A 24,174-nucleotide genomic window follows, 5' to 3' on the forward strand; every position below is an offset into this window, starting at 1 on the left:
CTACTCTAAATACTTTTCTCATTGTGCCAAAGTTCAAAATGCTGACTTTACAGCAACTCCTTCCCATGCTGGGCAAGGGGTCTTGGCTGGTCACTCTGGACCTCAAGGAGGCATACCTGCATGTCCCAATCAGACACAGTTGCAGAAGATACCTCAGATTTCTTGCAGGGACAGAGCATTATCAATTCTCAGCATTGCCGTTTGGCTTATCTACTGCGCCCAGAGTGTTCACGAAATGCCTGGCATCAGTAGTGGCACACTGCAGACTCCAGGGGATTCAAATATACCCCTACCTGGACGACTGCCTGATACAAGCAGACAACAAACAAACCTTGATAACAAACTTGGACTATGTCATTCAATTACTACAGGCCTTGGGATACACAGTCAACATTCAAAAATCAAGACTACTGCCATCCCAACAGATTATTTTCCTGGGAGCCAAACTGGACACAAACACACAAATGGCCTCCCTCACAGAAGAAAAACAAGAGCAGTTACCAGACTACTTCAAAGTCCTAGCAAAGCTCTCCCAGCTGACTGCAAGGAAAATCCTGCAGGCCCTGGGGTTCATGGCATCCTGCATTCTTCTGATACATTTGGCAAGACTTCATATGAGAAAGCTGCAATGGTACTTAAAAAGCTTATGGTCACAACACAGCCAAAGCCTAGAGGACGTAATCCCACTTATTCCATGTCTGCAAAGAGAATTCTTGTGGTGGGCTCAAGCAAGTCAGTTAAACCAAGGCATGTCTTTCAACATACCTCAAGCAGGTCAAATCATTACAACAGACGCCTCAGATCATGGATGGGGGGTGCACATGGAGGACAGATGCATCCAAGGGCAGTGTAACCCAAGGGAAAGGCATCTGCACATAAATCAAAAAGAGATGTTGGCAGTGATACGTGCAATCAAGACTTTTGAAAAATCACTTCAACAAGGACATTTGCTAATAAGGACAGACAACACCACGGTTATGTGGTATATAAACAAGCAGGGAGGCACTCATTCTTATCCCCTCTGCAGATTAGCAATGATTCTTTGGGAAAAGACGCTGAGCCTGAAGATTCACTTACAATCCCAGTTTGTGCCAGGCAAGGACAATGTTCTGGCGGACAAGCTGAGCAGAAATTTCTGGGATCCACACGAATGGATGCTGCATCCTCACATTTTCTCACAAATAACAAGGCCATGGGGAAGACTGGACATAGATCTCTTTGCTTCTCACCTGAACCATCACCTGGAAAAGTTTTGTACAAGAACTCACCATCCTCTAGCCTGGAAAACAGATGCTCTCTCCTTCAGCTGGAATTCCCTAACAATTTATGCATTCCCTCCTCTACCACCACTGACCAAGGTGATACTGAAGATCAAAGCAGAACGACCAACAGGCATTTTGATAGCTCCAGACTGGCCAAGGCAGCACTGGTACCCATTGCTGTTGAGCATAACTCGGACCAAGCCGTGGCCTCTGCCTCTATGGCCTCTGCTTCTAACCCAGCACAATTACAGGACTGTTCATCAAAACCTACAAACATTGCATCTGACAGCCTGGAGGTTACCATAACTTCTTCCACTATCTCTCTTTCCAAAGAAGTTCAAGAGATTCTACTGGAAGCACGCAGATCTTCCACCAGAAAGACCTATTCAGCCAAGTGGAAGAGATTCATCATCTGGAATGCCAGCAAGGGTCAGGATGCAACAGTATTGAGCATACTTCAGATATTAGAATACTTGGCAGAATTGTTTCATACTGGTCTCTCATATTCTTCCATAAAGATCCACGCTTCAGCAATCTCAGCAAAATACAATTGTGATCCACCTGTGTTCTCACATCCCTTGCTAAGGCAGTTTCTGAGAGGGATAAAGAATATCAAACCTCCCAGAAAACCACCAGTACCTGCATGGGACCTCAATTTCGTCTTGGAAAAATTAACTCTTCCCCCCTTTGAACCAGCAGCATCTGCAGAAATGCAATTTCTCTCCTGGAAAACGGTTTTCCTATTGGCAGTAACATCAGCAAGAAGAGTCTCGGAGATACAGGCACTCATGGCAGTACCTCCCTTTCTCATTTTTCATCAGGACAGAGTCTCCCTAAGGACCAATCCTTCTTTCATGCTAAAAGTAATTTCCAGGGTGTCTCTAAATCAAGCCATTCACCTGCCTACATTCTTCCCCAATCCTCAAAACAAGGGGGAAAAGCTGCTGCATACTTTGGACATACACAGACAACTACGCTACTACTTGGACAGAACAAAGACCACCAGAAAGTCTGACCAACTGTTCGTAGCCTATGCTGCTGGAGTTCAAGGAAAAGCAATCTCCAAACAAACAATTTCAAAATGGATTGGACACTGCATCAGATTCTGCTATTCCTTTCATGGAAAAGGTGTGCCAGCCAATATTAGGCCACACTCCACCAGATCTATAGCTACATCCACAGCTTTCCTAAGAGGAGTGGCTACAAAGGACATTCTAGAGGCTGCTACATGGAGCTCCGTGCATACATTTACCAAGCACTACAACCTGCCTTTATACTCCAGATCCCGAGCAGGCTTTGCTTCGGCAGTCCTGCAGGGCATTATAGCTACACCATCCCTTTATTAGTTCCAGCCACCCCCAGCTTGGCTATGGTATTCAACCCATATGTTATGACTGCAGTTGCATTCTTGAAGGACATAGTACAGTTTTGTACCTACCATAAATGTAGATGTCCGATAGATATGCAACTGCAGTCGGATTTTCCCTCCCTCCTACCCCTCTGCAACTTTCTTTTAGGGTCCACTACCCCTATTCTTATTAGCTGGGGGTACCTTTTATGGTGTATCTGTTTATTACTGTTGTGCATGTCTGGAATTGTTTATCCATTCACCAAATTTAGCCTTCCTTGGAGGGCACCTAGCATCTGGGGCAAGAAACACTGAAGAAGATGGCGTCGGCCGATGCCTTTATACTCCAGCCGTTGTGACGTCAGAGAGGAGGCGACTCCGGCCGACGCCGGACCCAGACTTTGGAATCCGGCCGACCGAGGGCTGCCTGAGGCAGGACAACCCATATGTTATGACTGCAGTTGCATGTCTATCGGACATCTACATTTATGGTAGGTACAAAACTGTACTTTTTAAATCATTGACAAAGAGACGATAAGTCTACACTTTATAAATTCTGAGGTTACTACACACAGTAGTCACTGACAGCAGATTTAAAAGCTGTGCTGCTCTTTTTACAGGAAGCTGCAAATCAAGCCACCCACTAATCAGTAAAGTACAAGTGCTGTGATCTTGCTCATCCATGAAGTGGGCGGCAGCACTCTCAACAGCTCCCACCTCAAGTTGTTATATTCCAACAGCTGTGATTTGAGCTGTCATTTCAGCAAATAACTGTAATCTGATCATGGATTTTGTACTTCCCAGGGATATTTACTTCATGCTCAAGAAGGTTGCCCTTCTGCATTTTGAACCTGCAGCCTCAGATGAATTTCAAGATCATGGCCTGACAGACACACTGGCAGTCATGTCATCTAGCTGAATCTATGAAAGAATTGGTAAGACTGTAGTATACTGGAATTAACTGGGAACAACCAAAATGAGAGTGGAATGAATGTCCTTATTCGTTAATTACCCAAACTTGTGCTGAACAGGTGCCAGTCTCTTCTTTATGGACCAAGTCTTTTTGTACTTTTCAGAATGAATTCTGCACACACTGTAATTCGATTTAGAATGGTTTATTAGATGTTAACAATATCCAAATAATGTCTCCAGTAACAGTGCTGATAAACAATAACAGTCTGTAGAAATTCTGGAATGCTGGATAACAGTAACAGTGCCGATAAATATATCCAAAGTTTCTGCTTATGTATTCTGATTCTCCTGAATAATATCAACTAAAACAGTCTTTTCCTCCTGAGTAGTGTAGATATTTGACATGACTTTGTTACTCAGGCTCAAGTGTTTGTACTGCAAAGATCTTTTTCATATCAGTCCAAAACTAACTAACCGACTTCACTGATCATGTCTGAAGTATATCCTAATAATACCAAAACCCTGTAATGTTTTACATACCTCCCTAGCTTTACTTTCCAAGCCTTGTCTTGCATGCGCCTCACAGTCTGTTTTTTATCTAGCATTTCATTGCAAGTACACACATCTTTCCCTTGAGAAAGGAACATTCTATAGCTCTCCCTGAACACATCTCATGCTTAGCCAGCAAGATTATCGTTTCCTTTCTACTGAACTGTCTTTCCTTGAAACTAAATGCATATTTTCAGGCCTATTATTCTACCTTAATGTACTATAGTGAATTCACTAAGAATACTTTTCAGTCTGACATCCTTTATCTGTTTTATCTTTAATTAAAGGGTGATATTTGGGACTCATCTATCCTTATGCCTTAAGCAGTGATGCAGTGTAATTTAAATCATTGTTTTAGTCTGCCTGTATTTTTCTCTCAAGTGCTGTAACTATACGTACACACAATCATATGTGTATATTGCTGTGAAAGTTGGTTTTGGTCAGGTAAAGCGGCACATATGTACACAGAGCTGCTTCCTCTTCTGAGGTTTACTACAGAGTCTAAACAATTTCTGTTAATGGAACAAATGCAAAAGCGTACTGATTGTTGTCTTAATAAATATGTCTGTTAATACAGTGTGGAAATGTTGTAGCTGTATTTTTATTTGCTCCAGTTTTAGTGTACTCTCCTGATGACTTTCTGTGTCATTTATTTTATTTGTTTCTTCTTCTTCTTGTTTCCTATTACTGAAGTGTGATATCACCCCTAGGCTACATGATTCACTACCTTTTTAAATGACTTATCTTAATAGAATATTAAAGTTATTCACAAATTTCCATATGTAGCATACTCTTTACTTAAAAAAAAAAAAACGTCAGTGTGTAAGCTTCTGACCCCCACCCAAGCCTTTCTGTGTTGGAGGGAAGCCTTCTAACTTATCAGTGGGAGTGGTAAGCACTAGGTAACCTATCTACCACAAGAGGAGTGGTTTCTGGCCTAGAAATTGTAGTTTATTGGCTGTTTGGGCAGTTTTTCCATCTCTTTCAACTTTCTGGTTTAAAAGCCCACTTTTGCATTGGTTTCCTGCCTTTCCTGTAACTAGTCTAGTCCAGATATAGATTTGCTGTATCCAGGACTGTTTGTAAGCTTCTGAGCCCCACAAGCCTTTCTCTGTTGGAAGGAAGCCTTCTAGCTTATCAGTGGGAGTGGTAAGCACTAGGTAGCCTATCTACCGCAAGAGGAGTGTTTTTTGGCCCAGAAATTGTAGTTTTTTGGGCAGTTTTTCCATCTCTTTCAACTTTCTGGTTTAAAAGCCCAGGTTTTCGCTTGTTCCCCACCTTTCCTGTAACTAGTCGAGTCCAAGGACAGATTTGCTGTATCCAGGACTGTTTGTAATCTTCTGAACCTCCCAAGTCTTTCTGTGTTGGAGGGAAGCCTTCTAGCTTATCAGTGGGAGTGGTAAGTACTAGGTAGCCTATCTACAACAAGAGGAGTGGTTTTTGGCCCAGAAATTGTAGTTTATTGACTGTTTGGGCAGTTTTTCCTTCTCTTTAAACTCTGGTTAAAAAGTCCATGTTTGTGCATGTTTCCCACCTTTCCTGTAACTAGTCTAGACCAGATACAAATCTGCTATATCCAGGACTGTTGGTAAGCTTCTGAGCCCCCAAGCCTTTCTGTGTTGGAGAGAACCCTTCTAGCTTATCAGTGGGAGTGGTAAGCACTAGATAGCCTATCTACCACAAGAGGAGCGGTTTCTGTCCCAGAAATCATAGTTTATTGGCCGTTTGGGAAGTTTTTTCCATCTCTTTTAACTTTCTGGTTTAAAAGTCCACATCTGTGCTTGTTTCCCATCTTTCCTGTACCTAATCTAGTCCAGATACAGATTTGTTTGCAAGCTTCTGAGTGGTGCCAAAGTTTGCCCTTCAATTTTTCCCTTAGATCTGCTAGTTCTCTCCTCTCCTGCACTTTTACTAGCTTATTAGTTTAGCACTTTACCAGACTTCTTGTAGCAATTAATGTAGCACACAAAAGTGCTACCAGCACTAAACGTTCTACAAGGAAACAGCTCCAGTATTTATTAATGCCCACCCCTCCAGACATGTCAAAGGGTCAGTTCCCTGTGCTTTCTCCTATTAACCTGGTGAACTTAGGCATCCTGAAGCAGTGTAGCAAATGCCTCATGTACACTGACAACCCTCTCCTCTTACCTCCCAACACTCAGACTTGTGAGAGATACACTTATATAGCCAAATTGGAAGCCATGCAGCCTCCAGCCAAGACCGGAATAGCTGGTCAAGAGGAGAAGGTCCACACGTGCACCACACCACATGGAACACATAGCCCTCCAGAACACACACCAGCACTGCCTTCACATAAAAACACAAACTACACACCTACCTTTGCAGAAGCTCTCAATAAAAATCTACCTAAGGCAGAAACGCACTCGACCACCACAACACAACATTAATCACGAGACACCTAACTCTCCTAAACAGTGTGCCACTCAACCAAAGCCCATAAGGCAAAACAGCATGCCCAACACACTAGTCATAGGTGACTTGATAGTGAGGCACACTGATGTCCCACTCACTAGGTTGAATAAGGAGAAAGTAACAGTCAGCTGCCTATTAGGTGCCAGGATCCACCACATAAAACACGCACTCAGGTCCCTCAACAACAGGTACAGATATGACTCTGTCATTGTACATGTGGGTGTGAGTGACCTGAGACGTACCTCCCTGGACTACATGAAAAGAGACATGGAGGAGCTCTTGGATTATGTAGCCCAGGCAGGTATGACCCTAGGCCTGAGCAGCATCCTACCATTACTCAGAATGATACCACAGTAAAAGCAGAAAATGATTGATTTCAACAACTGGTTATGTTTCTTGTGTAATTCTAAGGGGATCCAATATCTGTCTGCCTGGGATGACATGATTGACAGACCTCGATGCTTTGCCAGAGATGGCCTGCATCTGTCACCCCTGGGCTTCTGGATACTGGCTAAGGCTCTTGCCACTCTTATAGTGCCTTTTTTAGGTGGTCTTCCAAAGACAAAATTATCACCATAACAGCTACAAACAATGGAGAACATCGACATTTGTGCTGTAACAGAGATCTGGTTCAAGGCAGCAGAAAGCACCCCGGCACTACCAGGCTATAACTCATTCCACATCTTTTGTCCCCAGAACTTGGACCAAAGCTACAAAGGTGGTATTGTTTCCATATTCATAAAGGATGCCGCACCTCCAGACCAGTAGCCCAACATAACACATCTGGGATACTTCAGGTGCAGCTAACCTTGGGTAAGACAGCAATTAAGTTTGTGGCCTGCTATAGGTCCCCAACCATGTCCTCGGACTCACACTCCACCTTTCTAAGCACCCTGGAGAATATTAGGGTCCAACCTAACACTCTCATACTAGGCGACTTCAACTACCCCTCCATTAACCGGGAAAACTACTCATGTTCCAATACACTTGCCCAATGCTTTCTGGAATTCATTAATTCCAATGCTCTGGGCCAGCTCGTTCTTACCCCCACTAGAGATAGCAACATCCTTGACCTGGTCATTACTAACATGGGTGACCATTGCTCTACACCAATAGTCAACTCCCCCCTGGTTAGATCCGACTGCAAACTAATCACCTTGGAAATCCACCCTCCCCCCCACAAAGGTAACCACCATGAAAGACTTCTCTAAAGCTAACTTTGGGCTCCTAAAAATGGCACCCATGTAACTGGAGAATAGTTGCATGACCACCGAATCATACACCAATGCACTGTATGAACATGTAGACAAATGCATGGATCTCGCCATACCCAATAGAAGCAAGACGCTCTCCTCAAAAAAAAAAAAAAAAAAAAAAAAAAAAAAAAGAGGAAGCCAATCTGGTGGTCCCCTGCCATAAACAAACTCTACAACAGAAGGAGGAAACTGATGCGAAATAAGGCCCAAGACTGGAAAACCTCCCTAATCAGCCTCAACAAAAGGTTGAGATCCCTCATCAAGTCCTCTAAAGCTAGCTATGAAAACAGAATTGCAGCAGATAGTAAAGACAACCACAAGGCCTTCTATAGTTATGTAAGGAATCTCCACTGCAATACTCAGATTTGCTCTGAGCTACTGCACAATGGTACCTCCTGTATCGAGCCACCAGATACTGCCAATATACTGGTCGACAGATTCAGTGCTAACTTTACCCCCCCCCCCCAAAGAACCAATCACAATACCAGTAGTTTGCCAGGCACCTAGTATTACTGTTGCACAGGTTAAAACAGCACTGTCCAAGGCCAAGAATACAGCTTCTGTGGGACCTGACAATATCCCTGTCTGTGTTTTACATGAACTGGCACCTCACCTGTGTGCCCTTTTCAGTCACAGTCTCACCTCAGGCTTTGTCCCTACCAAATGGCGCTCTGCTACAGTCATCCCTCTCCACAAAGAAGGAGCAACTACAGACCCCGGGAATTATCGCCCCATAAGCCTGACGAGTCTGATATGCAAAGTTATGGAAAGCATCATCATGGACCTAATAAACAGGGATATAGGGAATCTCCAAACTCTGGATCCTTCACAGTTTGGTTTTGTGAAGGGTAGATTATGCCTGCTCAACTTGGTCAACTTTTTTGAGTCAGTCATCAGAGCTATGGATGAAGGCAAGGTGGTTCATACAGCCTACCTTGATCTGGCCAATGCCTTTCATACCATTCCCCCCTCAGGAATCATAGAAAAACTCACTAAGCTAGGCATCAACCCCTATATCACTAGGTGGGTTGCAAACTGGCTCACATATAGAACCCACAGTGTGAAAGTAGCTGACTCCAAGTCAGACTGCCGACCAGTCAGAAGTGGAGTCCCACAGGGTTCGGTCCTGGGTCGTCTCCTGTTTGGTATCTACTTCTCTGAAGTCCAGGCCAGCAGGAAGGGACTCTGGCTGACAAAGTTTACAGACAATTGCAAGTTGGGATCTATTATTAACTCCCCAAATGATTTTGACATCCCACAGGAAGGCCTCAATGAGACCAACGACTGATGTCAGAACCATGGCCTTAAGCTCAATGCCAAAACATGTGTCATCATCCCCCTTGGGAAAAACCCAGTACCCTTGAATTACCAAATTGATGGTAGTCCACTGAACACAGAAGGTGTTATAAGAGATCTGGGAAAAAAAGGTTGACGGCAATCTCTCTTTTGACCACCACGTTGCCACATCTCATTACTAAGGGTTTTGCATCCAGGAAGAAAGAGGTCATTGTCTCCCTCTACTCTTTCCTCATTAGGCCAGTCATTGGGTACAATGCCCCCATTTGGCATGTAACTCACTAGACACCTACAACAACTGGAGAGGCCGCAAAAGTACCTCACAAAGAGGATCCTAGGCCTTAAACACTTGTCCTGTATGGACAGACTCAAAAAACTCCAACTATTCTCTGTCTCATATTGCCTACTTAGAGGTGAGATCTGCTTGACTTACAAAGCTATGTCTAACCCAGCTCTGTTAGAAATGCTACATCTAAAGAAATCCCAATCCCTCCTCACAACATGCTCCAGAGACCTCAGCCTCATTACCACAATCGACAGAACATACTGGAGGGACAGGTTTATAACCCAGAGACTGCCCATGCTATGGAATAGACTTCCCATACATGTCAAGCAGAGCACCTCACTGGCCCTCTTCAAGAAAAGTCTTGATGAGTGGATGGAAAATAGAAAATTCACCCCAGGGATCACTCCAGTTGCTCTACTCGACAGAGCACTAAAAACTAAGGTTGGGTGGCACGATGTCAGGATAATCCTATGGGCTAGGCTTGTAAAGGCTCCAGGGCGATTAGTTTCAACAAGTAAATTAATTCCTCTCTACTAAAGCAATAGAAAGTAAAAAATCCAAACACTAAGAAAACCAAACTGTTGCACCACGGCCAAAAAATACGTGGACACAGAATCAGATAAAATCCTGTTAGTCTATTTATTCAATAAAAGCAAGCATAAAAATGCTTGTTAAATAAAACTTTTTCAATCCTTGTCGTTGACAAAATTGACAATATCCCTGGGATGACTGCTCTCAAATTACTCCATATATTGAAATAAACAGTCCCAAGGAGTAATTAAGATGCTATCCTCCAAATAACGATGAGAACGTACCGTCCAAAAAACGTGAATTCACATATGATGGTTCGTCAAAGTTCCATCACAGAGTAGGAACTTTACCTTCGTGAGATAACGCTTAAGAAACAAATATTACTGCTCCGTTGCTGAAACTCACAAACTCACAAACGAATGTTGCAGAAAAAAGTTCCAAAGCTATGAACCCCAAACACACGATGGCGATTAGTTTAGTACATACCTATGAACCTATGAATACCTTTGTAACTGTTTTGTGCTTCTGCACGTATTAGACTGCAGAACATTCACATATCCTGCCTGTGTATGCCTTCAGCATTAACAGCGATCTGCTCTGACTGTTAAACTGCATTTTTATTACATACTGCTGCAGAGAATATGTTAAACCTCCCAGCTAAAGCTGCTCTTGGACTGTTTTGGTTTATAGTTTGTACGCGTGCATTGTTCTTGTCTTTTGCTTTTGTTTTATTGCACTTTGTTTAATTTTAAATGTATTGCTTTACTTTAAATTAGTTTTCTTTGGAATTTTAAAAGAAAGTTAACTTGTTATGTTCAACTAGTGAATGTTTGTGTTATTTTCTTTGACTGCCAAAGGATAGAACTGAGAGAGTAGCTGCGAAGTAACATTTTTCTTTAAGGTAAGTGGAACAAGCCAGATTTAATCTGCAAAACCTGCCAGTTAAATGCATTTCTTTGACTCCTCTGGATTTCTTGTTTATAATTTGCATAACTTTATTTCATCTTTTGCTCTTTTTATTACATTTTTACTTTGTTTTACATTTCCTACCCTTTTCTTGGTCAGGGCCATTTTGATGTATTCTCTGACTATAAAATGAGCTGTGGGAACATCTCAGGAATAGCAGTTTTATTTAAGGCAAGAATAACGGGACACAATTTAATCTAGGAGACGGGACCTGCCAGCTAAAGCTGCTGTGTGACTATTTGTGATTTTCTTTTCTCTGCCTAATCATCCTGTCTCTGTCGCCTTTTTAAACCTTGCGGCACTGGACTTGCCAACTCCTTATGTAAGTTTAACTTTAGAATCTCCCCGTCTTATCTCAGCTGCTCTTACTAGTTAGCAGTGTTACATTATTTTGGGAATGCCCTCCTAATAAGCTAATAACATTTCAGTTACCCCCCTTTCATATCTCCACACCCACTAAGTATGCAGTACAGTGCCAAAGATATTTACTCCCTTGTACAGTTTAGCTTTAAAATCTCTATCTGGGATGACACTACATCAGTGCAGAAGCTGTGAATCTCTTCTCAAAAACCAACCTGGATTTAGTGCTACAGTTTTCTCTTAGTGAGAGAAGGACCAGAGAGGCATCTAGATTTCCTACAGTCTGTTGATTTGTGGAGAGCCTAAGACTATCTTTTTAGGAACCAACTTGAACTTACGGCTACTGTTTTGCTTCTAGTGAGAGAAGAAGTTGAGAGACATTGACTTGTAGTTGTCTTTGATGGGTCATTGTGTGTGGGTCTTCCCTGTTAGTGTGATTGCAGTTTTGGTGGAAACATTTTCAATATATATTTACAAATATTTCACAGCTTTGTTCTGTATTGTGCTGTGCTGCTCAGCAAGCTAACCCACTGCATCTACCAAGAGAAGACCGCGAAAAGCATACTAACTCCCATAACATCTGGGATGAGACTACAGTACACCTACCAAGAGAAGACCTCAGAAAGCCTAGTAACTCTCGTAACATCTGGGATGCGACTATTGCTGGGACGCCTGGAACCCCTTTCTCAGGACTGAGATTGAAGTTAGTGCTGCTACTTATTTCCTGGTGAGAGAAGAATCAGAGGGGCATTGATTTCCAGCTATATGCAGCTATAGTGAGACCAGCAGTAATAGTAGGTAGGTATTAGTCAGTAGGCAGTGTGAATTCAGGACTCCTATACTGTTCTTCTGGTAATTCACCACATTATGTAGTTAGTAACTTACCTGATCATTTACTAGTTCCTGGCAAAATGGGTTTACAGCCTGTTTTGTATTTACTTGCACTAGGGGGCTGTTGTGGTAGTACTGGTAGGTGTAGCAGTCATGCTCTGATACTAATACAACTTGTTCAGATGCTAAACTATCTCCTAGACAGCAACATCCTGTCACCTACTCAGCATGGTTTCAGACCTGCCCATAGTACCACTACAGCCCTCCTCTGCTTCACAGACACAGTAAACCGTCTCAAAAATGAAGGCCTACAAGTGTCAACTCTTTTTTTGGATATGTCCAAAGCATTTGACACAGTCTCACACCAAATCCTGCTAAACAAATTAAACCAATATCATCTATCAAATTCCACTCTTACCTGGTTCCAAAGCTACTTAACTGACAGGTACCAATCTGTGAAATGGGAAAATTCTCTCTCCTCAGCTGCCCATAACTATAGGAGTCCCACAGGGTTCTATCTTAGGACCACTACTATTCACAGTCTTCACAAATGACCTCCATAACTCCACACAGCATGCATCTATAATTCAGTATGCAGATGACACTACCTTAATCTGTGCTGCACAAAACATTCCCACCCTCCTGCAAACAACTCAACTAGCATTCTCTGACATTGAAAACTACCTTACCAAAGCCCAACTTATCCTCAATCCAAAGAAAACTCAGCTTATGATTATAATGAGTTCTAACAAAAACACTAGCAGTCAATTCACTATCTACTCCACAAATGCTACTCCAATTGCTCCAGTGGCACAGACTAAGCTATTGGGAATAACCATAGACTCCCACCTAAAATTTGATAGTCATCTCAACTTAACTATTAAAAAAGTACATGCCAAAATCATTTTCTACCAACAACACAAGATCAGCCATTGCTCGCTCCCAACTTCTATCCACCCTACTCTATGCATCCCCCAGTCTGACTAATCTCAACAAAACTAAAATAAGCAAAATGGAAGCCTGCTATAACAGAATTGCCCGCTTTGCTGCAAATTGCTCATATAAAACTCATCACTGTACTGCTTTGAGACAGCTCCACTGGCTTGAACTGCCCAACCTGCTAACCTACAATCAGCTCTGCCTCTGTCATTCTATCTGTTACCTCCCCAATAAGTGTCCTACCCTCAAAAACCTAGTATAACATCACTCAGCCAAAAGGCCTCTTAGATCATCAAGCAAACTACTACTAGAAGTCACCAACAGCTACAGTAGCTTTGGAGATGCACTATATAGTAGTTCAGTTGCTATAAAATGGAACTCTGTCCCTACTAGCATTCAAAACACATCATCCAAAGCCTCCTTTAAAGACCTCATCAGGCAACATCTCAAGCAAAGTTGGCAGTGCCATGATTGCTCCCCAGGCTAGTGGAAGCGGATAACATATACATACAAAATCTAGAGCACTTGATAATAGTTTTCAATCTTACTCACAAACACTGGCTAATCTACAATGTATGTACTGTACCTGTGTACTATGTATGTATTCTACCTATGTTCCAAATTTCAGCTGTACACCACAAATCTATTAATTACCTTTATTTTTAAAATGAATATTTTTTTGTTTGTTCTCTCCACTGTAACTGTTTATGTGCCGCATACCACTGTAAAAACATGTCTCTTGTAATTTGTGTGTATGCTGATCATGTCTAAATAACTAAATGTGTCTGTAATTTTTCTTTGTGGAACTTTTCTCCCCGGTCCTCTGCTGAAAAAGGGCCTTTTCGACTCAGTCAGGCACCCCCGGTTAACAAATGTTAAATAAATAAAATAAATAAATTGTGAGAGGTGGAAGTACTGAATTTGGTGTTTTAAATACACCATGGCAGTAAGAAGATTAGCTCACATCACAGAAACCCACAATAGATCTTATACTTACGCTATTACAAAACTGTCACCATCTAAGCATCCAAACCACTGCTTAGATGAACTTTAACCACAGGTTACAGCGTCAAGCTTACACAGTTAAATTCTCTAGAGGCTTAGTCTATACATTAGTAGTGTAATAAAAATATCAACTCAGTAGTCAGACACACTGATGTTCAACTCTCCATGCTGAACAAATATAGAGTAATAGTCAGCTGCCTTTCTGGTGCAAAGATTCACAATGTGACCAAAACCCTCCATCTTAAATACAAGTATGACATCATGTTGCCAGTACTGGGGGGAATGATATTAGATGCTCCACATTAGAAGAAATGAACTCTCCATGTATGAGTCCAAGGAAAGAAAGACACTTATCTTGAGCAATAACTTGACATCTCTAAGAATGATGCCATAATTCCAACACAAAATATTTGACTTTAACAGTTGGCTAATGATGCCATTCTACAGAGATCCACTATGTGTCTCCAGGGAGGTGATGATTGACAGGCTTCTGTTTTGCCAGGGATGTACTGCATCTCTTTTCAGGACTCCAAATAATTGCTAAGACTTGTTCTGCCCCATAGCACCTTTTTAGGCAAAGCCCATCTTTAGGACATTACAACCTAGCAAATTAAAATCTGGTTAACAGTAAGATAGAATTGCTTATTGCCATGAGTCTTAAAAAAAAAAAAAAAAAAAAAAAAAAAAAGGTCACAATCTTGAGGACTTCCTGACACTCGGATGCTTACATATATGTATAGTTACTGAAACTTGGTTTCACTGTACTGACAGCACTCCCTCCATTGCAATGTACTACACCTTTCACTTGGTCAGACCATCTGGGAGTGGCTGGGGAGTATACATATTTATTTGATCCCCCATTAATGCTCACCAAATCCTTCATGACACCAGTTTGGAACTCCTTCACATATTTATCGCTCTAAATAAGATTAATTTTATACTTATCACTCCCACTACATTACCACTGGCTGACTTTAACTATTTATCCATTAACTGGAAATCTTATACAATAAATAGTAAATATGTCCAGTGGTTCCTTGTTTTTGTAGATTTAATAGTCCAAGTTCCTACCAGAGATGACAGCGGACTCATTTTTATAAAATGTCTCTACTCGCACCCCCTACTAATGTGATTCACTCTTTGATCAAATCCTGCTACCAAACTGTTGTCATCTTCCTCAAAACTAATACCATCTTGCCCAAGACTATATCACATTCCGAGGTTACTCTAAAGCCAGCTTAATATTGCTGTGTGAGGGCTTGAAGAATTTCAGATGAACCCTGTGCTGACACAGTCAGTAAGTGCCTCTGACTTCTACACCTGCCTAAATCAATGTGTAGAGAATGACATCCCTATTCAGCTTGAGTATAATAGGAAATTCAGAACTAATCCCCTATGGTAAAACTCTTCATTCAGCATAAAGCAGGTACTTAGGCAGGTCAAAATAAAAAAAAAAAACTTGAATGCACCATTAGGAAGAGTAAGTAAAATAAGATATGAACTGAAAGTAGCAACATACTGCAAGGATAACCAATAAGGTTGTCTTTAACTACATTAGGAGTGCTAGAAATAACACTTAGCACTGTATGAAGCACTGCATGAAGCTTCATTTTAATAATACTAACTTTTTTGATTCTAAAGCCATGGAAAACTGACAAATTAACTTCATTTTTCACCTGTTCCACTCACCCCCATGTTTTCATCCTTTTATCATTCAGCTTTCCTTCCTTCAAAATCACTACGGATCAGATACTAGATGCTGTATCCAAAACCAGAAGCAATAACTCCATGGGCCCAGACAGTATACCTAACTGTCTCGCAGTTAGGACAAAGTACAACATTACTGAATCTCTCCTGGACATTTTCATTCTTAGTCTGTCCATGGGTTATGTACCTGAACTTTGAAGAATGGCCATTATGGTCATTTTGAGCCACACATTGAATAAAAGTAGTAAAATGTGATGGTTAAGTGGATTGCAGAAACAAAATAAATATATGGTGTGTTTGAGAGAGAGAGAGAGTCACAACTTCAGCCTTGCAAAAAAAGAAGTAATTTTAACATTAAAAAAATTTGAAAAAAAAAAAAACAATACAAATGGCAGAGTAAGACGGTGGTTGGATTACTTATTACAACTGGCTTTAAATTTCTGAGGCACCACCAACCTGTAGAAGGTCCAGTCAAAGGCATTCTGGGATCATAGAAGTGCAGGAAGTCAGACAAATTCAGAGGAAGTCCCAGAAAGCAAATTATAGTATTCAGTTCCAAGGTTCACAGTTGTGCAGTGGTTCTGTGAATAGTGTGTCTGCACCTATATGCAAATATACCCAGTGTAGATTATTTGCAATGACTATGGCAATGCAAAAGTCTGTGCAAGTAATGCCTATTTTCTAAAACTGCTAAAAATGGGAAAAATAATGACTTAGTTACATGGAAATTAATACATTAATTTGTGCAATCTTGATTAACTTCAGAATTTGCGGATGAGTGCAGCACTGCACAAGACCTCTTGAAATAATGGAGAGCAGTTAAGGCAGTTGCCACTCAGCACAGTTGTTCAGAATGAATTTTAAATAAATTTTAAGCAGTTTATGCATTGACTATAGGAGTGTCCTTATGTGGACACCATAAAGGGTTCTTACAATGGTGTGAAAGGAGATAATAGAAAAGCTGGAATATAAGGAGATATAACATAAGGGACACACAGAAGGAAGAAGATATCAAGGGGGTTATGTTTCAGGAGGCGGGATAAGAAGGGTTCTATATTTTTGGGGGATAGACCCTCCTATTTTTACAAATTTGTTTTACATGAGGTGGAAATTGGGGAAGGAAGTAGGGAAGAAGGTATTGGAGAGAGGATTAGGGAAGGAAGGAGGTGGAGAGGAGATGCAGTCATGAACACCCTTGTCCAGGGACATCAGATGTTTCCAGTACATGGTAGTCATGCAGTAGAAGACACCAATGACATTGCAGTGGAGGCCTCTGGTGACTCGGTGGTCAGAGAAAATCAGGGCAGTGAATCTTGTCCCTGCTGTAGAAGGTCATACAAGGGATGAAGGTACCTCTCCACTGCCCACTCCACCACATCCTTGACAAGGTCTTGAAGCTCACAACTTTCATGGCTTTCCAGGCTGCACTGCATCATGGTGCCTACAGGACTGAAGTCACTTCCCTCATGCTGTGAGGATGTCCCTGGGTAGGCAGAGCGTGATCTGGAACATCCCCTGACCTGAATGCAATTGGGGCTTCTCATGGGATCTCTGAATGTGTGGAAAAGAAAACATAAGTAGGAGAGAAAGGAAAAAGTAATGTAAAGTAATACATAAATAAAATAAAGAGAAACTGAGGGTAAAAAGAAACACACAATGGAAACAATACATTCACTTATAATTAGGTGTTCAGTGAGTCATACTTTATTAACAGTGCTTACTAATCGTCTAATAAACAAGTGTAACATGAAATGGTAGTACTACATTGTACACTAAGTAAATGTTCTTCAATATTGTACTGATAAGCATGTAATAAGCAGGTTTAAGATATAAATGGTAATACATTTTTTCAATGAGAAAATATTCTGCAATACATACTGATCAGAATATAATAAGCAGTTGTAAGATATGAAGTGGTACTACATTTTACCCTGAGAAAATATTCTGCAGTATGGTGTTTACATGGATTGTACTGGAAAGGTTACTGATTTTACAGTATTTCTGCAAGACTACTGTAATTGCTAATTATATCTGAATGATTTCTTTAAAAATGATAGACTACTTTCATGTTATGTGCAAAAGAATTATGTGTTTAATCTCACATATTAAATTCATAAGCATGAATAATGTTTGCATATTCACAAGCACCCTCGGTAAGCCTGTCAAACCTTTTCAGTGTCTGCTGTCTGTTATACCTTATTTCCTTTTCGGCTAGAGAAAGAAGAACAAAAGGGATACATGGTTGTTTACCTTTTGTATATGCATAACTGTGTAAGGCAATCATTTTTTATTTTAATCGGATATGGTTCATTTAGTAAACAGCCAAGGAAGCCTTCATACACAAAATGCAAATTGCTAACAATGGTGAATGCTTTCTTTGTATTCAGATGCAGTGTTTTACTTCATATTAATATCTCTTCCTCCAATCTTTGTTTACTGCAAGAAAAGCTGCAGGATGTTGTGACCGCCTCTTTTCTGATAAATTTGTACTGGCTCCAGCTTGTCTAATTAGGGATTGGGGTGCACCTCACAACTTCTGCATTACTTTATAGTTTACTGTTTGCTCTGCAGTATGCCTTGCATGGATTACCTGTCTTTTCCTGAGTTAACATCATCAAAAGTAGCTTTAAGGAAGAGACTTAATTTGTGCAAAAACAATATGAGCACTTCATTCTGCAGTAAGTTGTATGCAGGTCATTCAGTTGCTAGTTTGCCCAACACCTATTCTGCTTAGAGTGTGGTGGTTAACTCATTTCAGCCGTATTGTATATAAGTCAAGAAATCTGGAAATAATGACTCTCTGACAAAAGCAGCGAAGTAGGAAATTATTTGTGGCCTATACCGAACACTGAATTTATTAGAAGCTTTATGCATTTTATAGAAATAATCCTTTCAGTAATAAGTACTTGATATTTATAAATATATATGTGTATACATTTAAAAATATATATACACACACACATACATAAAGACAAACATATAAATATATTTAGATACACACACACACACATATATATATATATATCTAAATATGTTTATGAATATCAAGAACCCAGTGAAACAGAAGGCAAACGGTTTATAAGTAAAACAAACAATATTTATTTTCTGAATGTAAGGCTTTCGCGATGATCAACACCGCTTCATCAGACATAAAAACATATATACAAACTTGTAAATTTATAAACCAGTCATTAAACTCAAAATTCCCTCCATGAACCATTAGTCAATGTTGCATTGACTCTTAAACGGGCATTACAGAAATACACAGATTATGCACTCATTTCAACTTTCTGGACTTCAACACAGGTTTGAGTGGGATGCAGTCATTCAACCCATATCCCCTGTTTGCCCCTAACCTCAGTATCCATTGAAGGTCCACATTTTCAGTCCTGTTAGTGGTATTCCCCCAGTCTAGCATTCTCAGCCAGGACATGCAGAACTCGAAAAGAAAGACGTCGGTTCCCTACGGATAGTGTAATAGTGTATGTTTGGCAATAGAGGTATACTCAAGGCCTCTCCTAGTGCAATATATATATATATATATATATATATATATATATATATACATATATATATATATATATATATACATATATGTATATATATATATATATATATATATATATAGTCCCTCACCTGCTCCCTAAGGCGACGATCTGTTTTGCCAACATAAAATTTGAAGCAAATAACACATTGTGCTACATAAACCATGCTTCTGGTATTACATTTGGCCGTGGCTCTTAATTGCCATAGGTGGCCAGACCCTTGATGCTTAAAAAACTCAACTCATCTATGTACTCACAGTACATACAAACCCCACATTTATGGGTACCCCCAGTGGTACAACTACTGGGGCATGTGTTCTAGGGTAATACAAGTGTTGCTTCAAATTTCTTTTATTCTTATGAACAAATTTAGGTTGTGGACCAACTATATCAGATGTTCTCTCATCCACAAGCAGAATGGACCAATTTTTACAGATAATGTCCTTTACTTTCCCAATGTCCTGTGTATAGGATAGAACTAGAGGGACCCTCTGATCCAACTGTATTCTCTCTGTTCTGGTTCTAACTTGGTCAAAAAAATAGGGTCCTGCTCGTCCTCCCCTCTCATTCAACACTTTCAAATAAGCCTGGTCTACTTCCTCCTGACTGTAACCTCTTTCTACAAATGCCTCCTTTAGTTATTCCAGTTCTTGAGAGAAGTCTAATTCCTCATAAGACAGTCATGACACCCTCAAAGCCTGTCCTGCCACTGTATTAGTGAAGATATGCTGGGAGTGCATACTTCTTCTATACAAAAAGGTTGGACTATAGCAGTCCTTCCTATGCAACTTAGTGGATAAATTCTGTCCTTTCCTGTGTATGGTCACATCCAAAAAGTCTATTCTCTGTGTTGATCTACTCATAGTAAACTGGAGGAACCCATTGCTCCTATTCAAACATTGAAAAAACACTAAAAGATCTTGCTCATCACCTTGCCAAACGACAAAGAGATCATTAACAAAATGTCGATAAAGGCATATGTTAGAACCTGCTCTGTTGAGAATATGTTGTTGCTCCCACTCCACCATGACCAAATTGGCATAGGGGTTGGCACAGCTAGTATCCATGGCCACTCCCACTACTTGCCAATAATATGTGTCTTTGAACAAAAAAATATTATGTTCCAGGACTAGCTCTAACAACATACACAGAAAATTTATATGAGATAGCATACATTTACCATGTCTAATCAGGGCAGCATTTACCATACTTATACCCTCCTGACTGGGAATACAAGTGTAGAGAGAAACACATCAAGTCTAACTAATATGTCAGACTTCACCCCTGTGAAATCAGTACCAGTTTCTATGGACCAAGAGGTTTTTTTGATTCCATCATGTATCCAGAAGCGAAACCTCTCACCATTATTTTACCTGCAGTACTTAATGCCTTTCCTTTGCAAATTTTTCTCTGTTTGGCATTCAGCTAAAAAGATGTCAGTCCAATGCAGTCAAATAAGGTAAACACAGTTTTAATTTAGCACTTTTGTCTAAATAATCCTAGATTTCTTCAGAATGAAATCTACCGAACACCACATGACATTTAAATACTTGCAAAGTCCCACAACATTTAAGAATATCACATGATCCAATACATATGAGGCAGTGAGTAAATACAGAAATATTTTAAAATGCAATGGTAATAAAATGCATTTATAGAAAGTAAATTCTGTGTTTTATACCTGTTTTTTTGATTTGTCTGTTTTACCAGGTTTTTGGTTTATTTGGCATGCCATAATCACTCTATGTAGGTATCGCTCCATTTAGCAGAAAGCAGTTTCAGGAGTTTGCTAGGTATGTTTGCTTCAAACCCAGGAAAATAACTCTCATTCCTGTACTCTTATGTTTCACGAAGTTGTTGGATTGCGTACACTGGAAGTTATCAAAGTTATTCTTAGAAACCGCATCTGTTTGTTTTCTTGTAAGAATGCCATGCTGCCCCTTGTAGTCTCCCTGACTGACCAGCTTCAACCCTTTCTCAGTCTGTTATCCCCTACATCTCATAAAGACCTGTAATGGTAGGGGCACACCAAGGTGGTATGCAGTTGCTCACAAATAAGAGGTGCCCTATTGCTTAAAGGTAGGTGACACTATGCTTATCAGACAGCAGTGGCATAGCAATTACTCTGCCTTTCACTTCCACTCCTTTATATTTAGCCAATGTGCAAGGAACACATGACCACAAGAAGAGGCAAGCAGGATCTAACCCTTATTGCATCCTTCTGCAAGAAGCTCACTGGTGTAGAGCCGTCATCCGGTGATGTTGATACATCTGCTGAACCCTTCTCCATTCTCAGTGATGATACATTCAAAGGTATTCCTTAGAAGGATGCTGCTAGCTTCTGCCAATGGCTTTGTGAGTGCAACATCTCTTACAGTTCACAGTGCTTATTATGTAATATATATTAACTAGAGTGCCAATTGTATAGATATAATACATGAATTTTGGTGGTTGTCACTGAAAATTGGCAAAATTACTTTTTCTTATGTCAGAATTGCATATAACAACCTTACTATCTACATATCTTTGAAGGCTGTTATTATCTAGTCTTCTGCTACTGCTGCACACACACACACACACACACACACACACACAAAGAAAACTGCATAGGAGAAAGCCAATAGCTCTGAAAGATATAACAAACATTGTACTGACACACTGAAATGAAAGGAGATACTGCCAGCCATACCTCTCAACTGTACAGATTTTTGCCTCATATTTTTGGTCAGTTTTTCATAAAATTGTGTTTTTTTGGCAAATTATTAAAAACTGAACTTAGAAAATAATTATAGTTGAGTTTCAGACTGTGTACCCCTCACAAAATTCATGCTAATGCAGAACCTGTTATTCTATCAACTTTTTAAGCTTGTAAGAGCAGTATTTAAAAATTGTTCCTACTTTTGGGCCTTTGTCCCACTTTTATTTATGGCTTTGTCCAGATTTCTTGCTGTAAGAGGTTGAGAGGTATTCTGCCAGCTGAGCTAGCTGGAATTTTGTAAATAATGATATGTCATTGGTGAATATCAAAATGATTTATACAAGATACTTGTGCTACAAATATATTAGAATTGTATGTTGTGTATATCAAACTGCTTGTACAGATGTGTGTGTGTTGAAAACGTACTTTTAAAAGTGCTGTGTTTAAAATGGATCCACAGTGTGCACTATTGGAAGAGAACAGAAATGTACATGCACTGTTGTAATAGTTTAAATGTATATATTTTAACAGTGGAAACTGGAATATAGGAGGTTAACCAGAAAAAATTAATTGCAGCAAGATACACAATGTTTGTACGAGGGAACTTTCTGTATTGTCTTTAGGGTAAACTAATGTCCTGAAAGCATGAAGGAATGCAATTGTTTTATGACTTCCAGCATCTGCCAGAGATATGAGGAGAAGCCCTTGTCTATATATTTTTACAGGTAGATGCTAAATACTACCAGGTTCAGCCATGGGAGTTTTGGCCTGGGGACTAGAAGTCAGATGACAAGAAGTTATGTCATTCTGTAAGTTATCCCAGCAGTAATATTTGAGATATTATTTTGAGAAGTCTCTTAGTGAGACAGAGCATTCAGCATTGTTTCTTGAACCTGACAACTAGAAGATCCATTCACCACATCTCCCTTGCTCTGTTAGTAAGTTCTTAGGTTACAGTAATTATCTTAGATTCAGTCAGGAATATAGTGAAGCTTAGTTTAGATATTTTTCTTTATTTGAGACTGCCCTGCAATGTTGTTTAAATATTTCTGTGGTTTTTAACTCTGATATATATATATATATATATATATATATATATATATATATATATATATATAGCATTGCCTTGTTCTTTTACTATTTATTTTTAAATATATATATTAAATATATTTAAACCTTTCATTGTGGCTGATCTGTCTAGAGATATTTAAGTTTTGAGAGTACTTTCATGTTTATTTGGTGACACTTTGTGGGCCACTCCTAACAGCCTTGCTCTTGGTCAAACTACCATTTGCATTAATATCAGTATTGCACAGTAAAATTGGACACCCTTTGTTAAGGGCTTTAAAGTAGCTGATAAGGAGTGACTGGTGGCAGTAGTAACTACCTTATAGTCTGGGCAGAAGAGAGCATAGCTAGTAAACCTGTGCCAGCCTTTCCAAGTTGTGTGTGTGTGTCAGCTACTTGGGCAGGGACACGAAGCACTGGTTGGACAGACTATGCGCTGGGGGTCTTGGCTTGGTCACTCAGCTGAGATGTCAACTCTATAGCTGTGCCAGTGGAAAGTCTTCGTGGGGATCTGGAGAATGTGTGAGAAACCAGCCCTGTACTGACTGTGGTCTCTGTGTGCTCTTAAGGGAAATTGCACTTGATGCAGAGAGCTTCATCTGGAAATACTGTGCGTGTTCCTGTCATCCCCTCAGTGAATGTCCCTCAGTGTTGAGAACTGAAGCTCCTTAATTACTGGTGGACAGTAGAGGGATATCCACATCACATTTGGTTGGCAGTGGTGGGATCACCACATCACATATTGGCATTCATTGGTCTGGGTATTGAACTCCTGTAAGCCTGTAAACAGTGACCACTAAAGAAGGTGTCTGTACTCTCAAGCAGCCACATGGTAGATATTCAGAGTTTCATATCATAATAGTCAGCAGAGGATTATGGCAAGCTGACAAGGAACCAGTTGGCTAAGATATGCCAAGTTAAATAACTGGGGCATGCCAATCTGACTAAAGAAGAAATTATTGCAACAATAATCACAGCTGCATCACAGACCAGCAACCAGGAGGACAACCAGACTGGCCCTGTGAATGTACAACTCTCAGAAAATGGACATTTCATCTTTGCCTCAGAGGACTTAAAAATCCATGTAGAGTTAGAGAGTTGAACTGGAGGACAGATGTTTGGAACTAGAGTCAGCAGAGAGGCTGTGGTGTATGGAGGCTGAAGAAAATGGGAAACTGTGGC

At 40.3% G+C, this 24,174-nt stretch overlaps 1 protein-coding gene across 2 annotated transcripts in view; it reads left to right on the top strand.

The window, feature by feature from the left end:
* MFSD6 (major facilitator superfamily domain containing 6) overlaps positions 1-24,174 on the top strand; it is a 790,692-nt gene that overhangs the window by 610,405 nt on the left and 156,113 nt on the right. The gene's annotated exons all lie outside the window — the stretch shown is intronic.

This window comes from Protopterus annectens, chromosome 6.part0 (genome assembly GCF_019279795.1).
Source record: "Protopterus annectens isolate FY-2018-M chromosome 6.part0, PAN1.0, whole genome shotgun sequence".
NCBI lineage: Eukaryota > Metazoa > Chordata > Ceratodontiformes > Protopteridae > Protopterus > Protopterus annectens.